Consider the following 7824-nt stretch of genomic DNA (forward strand, 5'->3'; position numbering starts at 1 on the left):
ACGAGATAATTAATTCGTTATAACGAGATAACTAACTCGTTATAACAAGATAACTAACTCGTTATAACGATATAATTAACTCATTATAACGAGATCATTAACTCGTTATAACGAGTTAATTATCTCGTTATTACGAGTTAATTAACTCGTTATAACGAGATAATTAATTCGTTATAACGAGATAATTAACTCGTTATAACGAGATAACTAACTCGTTATAACGAGATAAGTAATTCGTTATAACGAGATAAACTAAGTCGTTATAACGAGATAATTTACTCGTTATAACGAGGTAATTAACTCGTTATAACGAGATACTAACTCGTTATAACGAGATAATTAACTCGTTATAACGACTTAAATATTTTTTTATCTTTTCAGAAATGAGCCTATCCGGCTTTCGTATGCGAACTTACTTTGCAGGGGAATGAATTAAATGGCTAGTACACTGGAAACGGAATATTATAAACATCATTCTAGTATCTAGACCAAATAAACGGACGTAGTGAATTATAAAGTATCCTTTAAAAAGTATTATGTCCTTCAAGCCTGTTTTAATGTATGAATTGAATTTATTTAAGGAATCACTGTCTAGTTAGTATAGTATGCCAGGGACATCAACAATAGTGGGAAACATGGGGTAATTTGCATAACGGGCTTCTCTCCTTATATTTTCATTTCATTGTGAAATAAGATTGTAGATTTAGACTTTCAAAATGCAGATAAAGATTTAAACTACACGAGGACTGACTGCCATCCCGATTTCAATAGTCCTCACCCACTGACGTCAAACACAACGGCAGCCGCACGAGATTTTCATGCATATTTGGCCTCCTTAGCGTCAGACTCAGAGACAGATGCGCACGAGATTTGCATGCATATCAGGCCTCCTTAGCTCTTGACCTATATTGACCTGCCTAATTTACATTCTGGTAGAATTATCAAGAAATTAACTCTGGTAACTTTCAAAGAGTTATCACAGGGAGAAAAGTTAGAAATGAAAATATATGGAAATATACACGGTATTGTGGGAAAACCTATGCTTATTTATGGCTGTGTTCCTTCAATAATTACTGTATGTGTACTTAAAGAAGTAGGCTTCATATTTTAGCGACTTTTATGCGGACAATAATCCGCTAATTCATGAGTACCGTTAATACTATTAATCATTGATAAATACAATAGACAGTACTGACGGATTGACTTCTAAAACGTGGACATATTGTCTAGAGTGAAAAATAATCATCACTGCGTTCTAAAATTTTCACTACTTTTTTAGTACATATTTCGTCAATATACATAGGACATTTCAAAAAGATAACAAATTATTAGATTTTCTGTAATGCATTGTATCACCTTACGACACACGGATGATAACGTCAAGTATCTAATATAAAGCAGCGTCTTGTTTCATCTTTGCTAAAAAAAAAAGTTGTTTAAGTCCGACTTAAAATAAGAAATTTCATTGACGCACGTTCCTGCATTTCCCTTTATTATTCCATAAAAAGCCTAGGAACAAATCTCGTACACACAGGGACTTTTTGAAGATTTCGTAGTAAGTTATGACAGTTTTCTCACTATCATTCAACTAAATAGGAAATCTTATAAATCGACGGTCTACAATGACAGCGTCTTTTGTTATTATCGCTATTACGAAAACTGTTTGTCCGTATGTTTTGTTCTATCTGAGGTCTCGATCAAAAAAAATTCCTTAAGCACACTCCTATTCAACTTTATATCAAAGATCTGTTGATTTTTTTTTCGTCTGGATCCCTTTAAAGTCTTCATTTAGGGGGGCATTTCTACATAATGATCAAACTAAACTGCTCTCCCGTAAGCCGTAACGTCATCAAACGTCGTCATTTTTCGTGTATTGTGTTTACCGCTTTTTCATTTCCAATGCTTGGAAAACTGCCGAAAATTGTATTTACTACTTTTATCTTGAAATAATACATGTACTCGTGTATTTGCGAACGAAACCCTGGTGTTTTGATCGTGCGCCGTAGGAATGTTCCCATTCAAGCATAATGAATTCTTCATTTTGTCTATATTTTATCCAAAAAAATATGCTTTTGAATATTTTAAGTAAACATTGACTGAAAATTTCAGTTAAGTGCGCCTATTATTTTCCGAGAAAAACGCTTTGTCCACGATTTCACCGGACGACCCTCGAAGTCAATGCGCTAAATTTTGAATACTTCATTTTATGTACACGTACAATAATTTCTTGGCAAGGAAATTTATTTCCCTAAACAATTTAAATATGTTTGTCATTGGCATTTAAGTTCGCTTTGAGTGATGGTGAATTTACGGTCTCATCTGAAGGACCGGTTTCCCCGTTTTACGGTAGGCTTCGAACCGGCGACGTAAGAATTTAAAATTCCTTGCTCCCCGACTTTACAGCAGATGTTCAATCACTGCCCCACGCGGGCTTTTAAATATGTAAAATTTATGTGTGTTTTATGTGTTTCTTCCTTTGACATAGCACACGTGCTAGATACAATAAACAGAAAAAAGATAGAGAAGTTGCGAGGTTATACCTTTTAAGCTTAACATGTTATCGACATGCCCTGGATGGTTTCAGAAACACCACAATCCTGATTTGTTTGGCAAAAATATTTTCAAAACAGCCATACATCATGCAATTTTGACTTTTGAATAAATGCAATACCTCCAAAAATTTAATTAAGAAAATATCACAATTAATGTCCCTTCTTGGTGTTGATTATTTTATTTTCAATGGAAACTAAAGCGGCTCTGGAGGCCAAAGAGAATCGACCCGAGAGACAAAAGGTATAAGCAATATCACTGCTTTACCCATTGTCCTCTGTTTATTTATTTTGCCTGTGCTGTTATGACTATTTACTTCAGATACAAATTGCTGCTAACAAACTATATGATTGTAACGCGCAACGCGGCCGAGCTTGTTGTGTGTGGTGATACGTCTTGTATCACCGAGGCGTTACACTTGGGTTTGTTAACCTGTTAACTCAGGTTTTTGTTGACCAAATAAAATTACAATCAAATATATACAAATACGATAAAGTAATACAATGGATCTCTTCTTGATTGTACAACCACTAACTGTGGTCAACGGGTGTCTCCCGTAAGTAAATTTCTTCTTTTCCTGCCACTACGATAGGACTGCCTCTTGGCACTTCCCCCACCTTTATCTGTGGTATGCCACCTCTCCCTATAACCAACCAACTGCCTTATTCAGGTCTTATGTTATGGTTATTTTAGATTCTCAGCTATGTGCCCTCCGCAACTGTATGCCTTATTCAGGTCTTAATACAATGTATAAGACGACACCCAGCTGAAATCTATTTCAAACACTGTCCCCTGAGAGGTATCAAAACACTCTAATACAGCGTGTATTACTTCAGAGCAGTCTCCGTACAATGGCAGTCTCATACTACTTGTTTGATCGTAAAAGTAATATTTTTTAGTGTTTAAGAATTAAGTGAAAACGTAGGTCTAACGTTTATACGAAACTAAACGATAAAAAATCAACTTCCATTTCACTACCCTCCCCTCAAGATTTTATGCGTCCCGCATATGATTAACTATTTACAATATTTACAAAACTGTGCAATGACAAGTGTTGTCATCTTTCTAGTACAAGACGTAGTCTTCCATCCACTGTGGCTTTCTCCTGCATCTTACAGAGATGTCGTCTCCATCAAAATGGTTATTTGACTCTTGTTCTGCCTCTGCGTCATCACCTAGAGGTTCAGGCTCGTCCTCTGGTGCCGTCCTCTCATCATCAGGTATTTCGCCTTGCAACGTTTGAGGGTACCTACGACGCATTCTGTCGACGTGTATCACTTGTTGTTTTCCACCACGTCCACAGTCAACTTTGTAGGTGAGATCTGTCATCTTTGAAAGCACCTTGTAAGGACCCCGCCAGTAACTGGTAAATTTTGGCGAGCGACCTGCCTTTCTAGTAGGAAAGAACACATAGACTTGGCAACCTGGCTCAAATTTCTGCCATGAAAACTTTTGGTCGTGATACTTCTTCTGTCGAACCATTGCCGTTTTTATGTTCTCTCTGACATGTTTGTGTGCACTCTCCAAGGTTTCTTTTAATTCCCAGGCCCACTTGTCTTTGGGAATTTGCTGCACTGATCTGGGCATCTCAAACATGATGTCAAGCGGTGTTGACACTTCTCTTCCCAGCATCAGGTAATTTGGAGTATAGCCAGTTGTCTCGTGAACGGAAGCCCTGTAAGCCATCATTACAAATGGTAGGTGTTTGTCCCAATCTGAATGATGGTCGTTCACATAAGCGCTTAACATGGTCACTAGCGTCTTGTTAAAACGCTCTACCATTCCATCACTTTGTGGATGGTTGGGGCTGGTCCGTGTTTTCTTGATTTGGAGAATCTGGCACATCTCCTCAAACAGCGCACTCTCATACTGTCGACCTTGGTCAGAGTGAATTACTGATGGTACGCCGAACCGGGCAATTACTTCTTCAACAATAAGTTTTGCCACAGTCTTGGCTTCCATGTTCGGCATAGGGAAGGACTCGGTCCATTTCGTGAAATAGTCCGATACAACCAATATGTATTTATTGCCATCATCTGTCATTGGTAGTTCTCCCAATATGTCCGTGGCAATCCTGTATATGGGTAAACCACTCTCAACCAATTCCATGGGTGCTCTTCTCTTCATTTGAGGACCCTTCCTTTTACAACATTTCTCACAACCTGCTATGTACATTCTGGTGTCTGCTTGCAAACCAGGCCAATAGAACTTTTGCCTGATTCGAGCTAGTGTCTTGCTCACACCAAGATGTGCAGCTGTCCTCACATCATGACAGTACTCGAATATTGTCCGTCGTTGACTAATTGGCACAATAGCCTGCAAGCGTATGGTCTTTCCATCTTCCTCTTCAAATCTTCTATACAAAATGTCATTCTCTATACAAAGATTGTTCCACTGTGACCATAAAGATCGGAGTTCATAGCCTTGGCCACTTATCACACTGTGCTTAGGTCTTTTCTTCTCCTTGACCCAATGTTTGACAAGGGATATATCTTTGTCTTTGTCTTGCATATCTTTTATAGACAGCAAAGGATCGTCATCGTCATCCTTTGATCCACTGGCTTGGGAAATAGCTCTCACTCCGTCTTGCTTGTTACTTTCCAAATCTATCTCCCAATTTGGATCAAAACCACACTGGCGACATGGCACACGGCTCAATGCATCCGCATTGCTGTGTTGTGTACCTGGTCGGTGTTGAATCTCGAAATCGTATGTACTGAGGATTTCCAACCACCGTGCCAACTGTCCTTCTGGATTCTTAAATTTGAAAAGCCACCTTAAGGAGCTATGGTCTGTGCGGACTATGAACTTTTTACCGTAGAGGTAATGCCTAAAGTGTTTGACAAAGTGGACAACCGCGAGCAATTCCTTTCGTGTTACGCAGTACCTGCGCTCACACTTTGTCAATGTCCGACTTGCATAAGCAACAACCCTCTCTTGACTATCAATCTTTTGTGATAGGACTGCGCCTATAGACACATTGCTGGCATCCGTATCTAAAATGAAGGGATGAGAGAAATCTGGATGCCTTAAGATTGGAGTGTTGGTCAGCTTATTTCTTAGGGCGTCAAATGACACTCGGCATTCTTTAGACCAAGCAAAGGTGCGACCTTTCTCTGTCAGTGTGTGTAGGCATTTTGCAATGCTTGAGAAATCCTTGATGAATCTCCTGTAATAGCTGCATAGCCCAAGGAATGAGCGTACCTCAGTGGTATTACTAGGTACTGGCCACTGCTTTACTGCAGCTGTTTTGTCTGGGTCAGTCGATACGCCTTCCTCCGACACAACATGTCCCAGGTAAGTCATCTTCTTGGCAAACAAGCAGCATTTCTTGGCTTTGAGTTTAAGGCCTGCATTTTGCAGTCTGTCAAAAACCTTTCTAAGATTTGCTAACATTTCCTCAAAAGTTTTGCCCGTCACTAACACGTCATCCAGGTAAACAAGACAGATATCCCAGTGAAGGCCTGCCAAAACACTTTCCATTAGGCGCTCAAATGTTGCAGGAGCACAACATAAGCCGAATGTCATGACCTTAAACTGGAATAGTCCACGACGTGTGGCAAAGGCTGTCTTTTGTTTGTCGTCTGGCTCCATCTCTACCTGCCAATATCCTGAGCAGAGATCTAGAGTAGAGAACCACGAGCTACCACTCAGCTGATCCAGTGACTCATCTATTCTGGGAAGGGGGTATGCGTCCTTGATTGTACAGCTATTTAACTTGCGGTAATCAATGCAAAAGCGGAATGTACCGTCCTTCTTTTTGGCTAGCACAATAGGTGCTGACCATGGGCTGTTTGATGGCTCGATCACACCTCTCTCCAGCATATCATTCAGCTGTTTGTCAACCTCCTCTGTAAGATGAGCGGGTATTCTCCTTGGGGGTATTTTGAAAGGATGGTTGTCCCCTGTATCAATCCTGTGTTTGACGATGCCTGTACGTCCCAAATCTTTATCAGACTTTGCAAAAAGTTTGGTATATTCATACAAAAATTTGTGAGCTTCCCTTTTCTGTTTCCGTGTCAAGTGGTCCGAAGTTTTCTTCAGCATTTCAACCAAATCAGGTCTTAACTTCTTACATTTGCTTGACATATTCTCTTCTTGTGACTCAACCACTCTGACTTCACTGAGTTGTCCATCAGTGTCCAATAACCGTACCTGGGTATATGACTTTGGATTCCTCACCAACATTGAGCAAACGGACTGGTACCGTCTCTTGTGGTAAGACCAGTGTTCTGGCTGTGATGTAGCCTTCTCTTGGTATATCAGATACAAATGGTTCTACCAAACACGTTTTCTATGGAACATATTTGCAGTCCTTCAAGACTTGTCCTTGCGTGATGATCTCACTTCTAGGAGGAATGCTAACTATCTTTGTTGCGGTTATTCTGTTGCAGCCAATGTAACCCTCAACAAACATTGGTATTATCTTATCTCTTTTGTGAAGCACCTTTTGACTCATGTCGACCGTACATACATTAGACAGTAAAAAGTCAAGCCCCAGTATTCCATCTGCCAGGATCTCCGCAATGAATGCAGTCGTATGTGTTACCATACCATCAATATTAAGTGTTGTGTCTGTCTTACCCTTGACAGACAGCTCACTTCCATTGGCAGCTAAGATACTCTGGTTAACCTTCTGTAGCTTTGGCCTGATGTTCTCTGCAATTTTCTCGTACATTGCTGAAGACAACAATGTCAGTGTTGCCCCTGTGTCAACTAGGAATTTAGCTTGGGCACCTTGCACAGAAATGTCTATGTACATGCCTGCCTCATCTAGGAAAGATCCAACTCCAATTGATCCACTAGGACAAATTGACGTCTGTTTACTTCGTACTGGCCTGCCTAATCCCTTTTTCTCTTTTGAATCCTTGTGTTCACTTTCACAGGGTCGTTTCTTCAGCTTTGGGCAGTGACGTTTTATGTGGCCTTCCTTGTTACACTCATAACAACGCAATGGTTTGCCTCCCGCTTGTTTGTCATAGGTTTTACTGACTGACCGATTCAGCTTCAGTTTTCGAATCTCGTTGGTTAACGTACTCATGTTAGTCTCCATGGACTTCATCCATGTCTCAAGACTGTTTTGGCTAACCTCAGCAGATGAGTGTTCTGGTGCCGATACTCGCAAATGGCCTTTTGCTTCTAGGTTTCGTCGTTCTGCTCGATTATAAGCCTCGAGTTCAACTGCTAGCCGGATGGCTTCATTCAGATTTTGAGGACGAGATTGTTTGATGCGGATCCTCATCTCTAAATCTACCAAGGCATCAATGAACGCAT

The sequence above is a fragment of the Saccostrea cucullata genome, unplaced genomic scaffold, assembly GCF_032062105.1.
Source record: "Saccostrea cucullata isolate Sc308-1 unplaced genomic scaffold, CSIRO_AGI_Scuc_v1 ctg1300, whole genome shotgun sequence".
Lineage (NCBI taxonomy): Eukaryota > Metazoa > Mollusca > Bivalvia > Ostreida > Ostreidae > Saccostrea > Saccostrea cuccullata.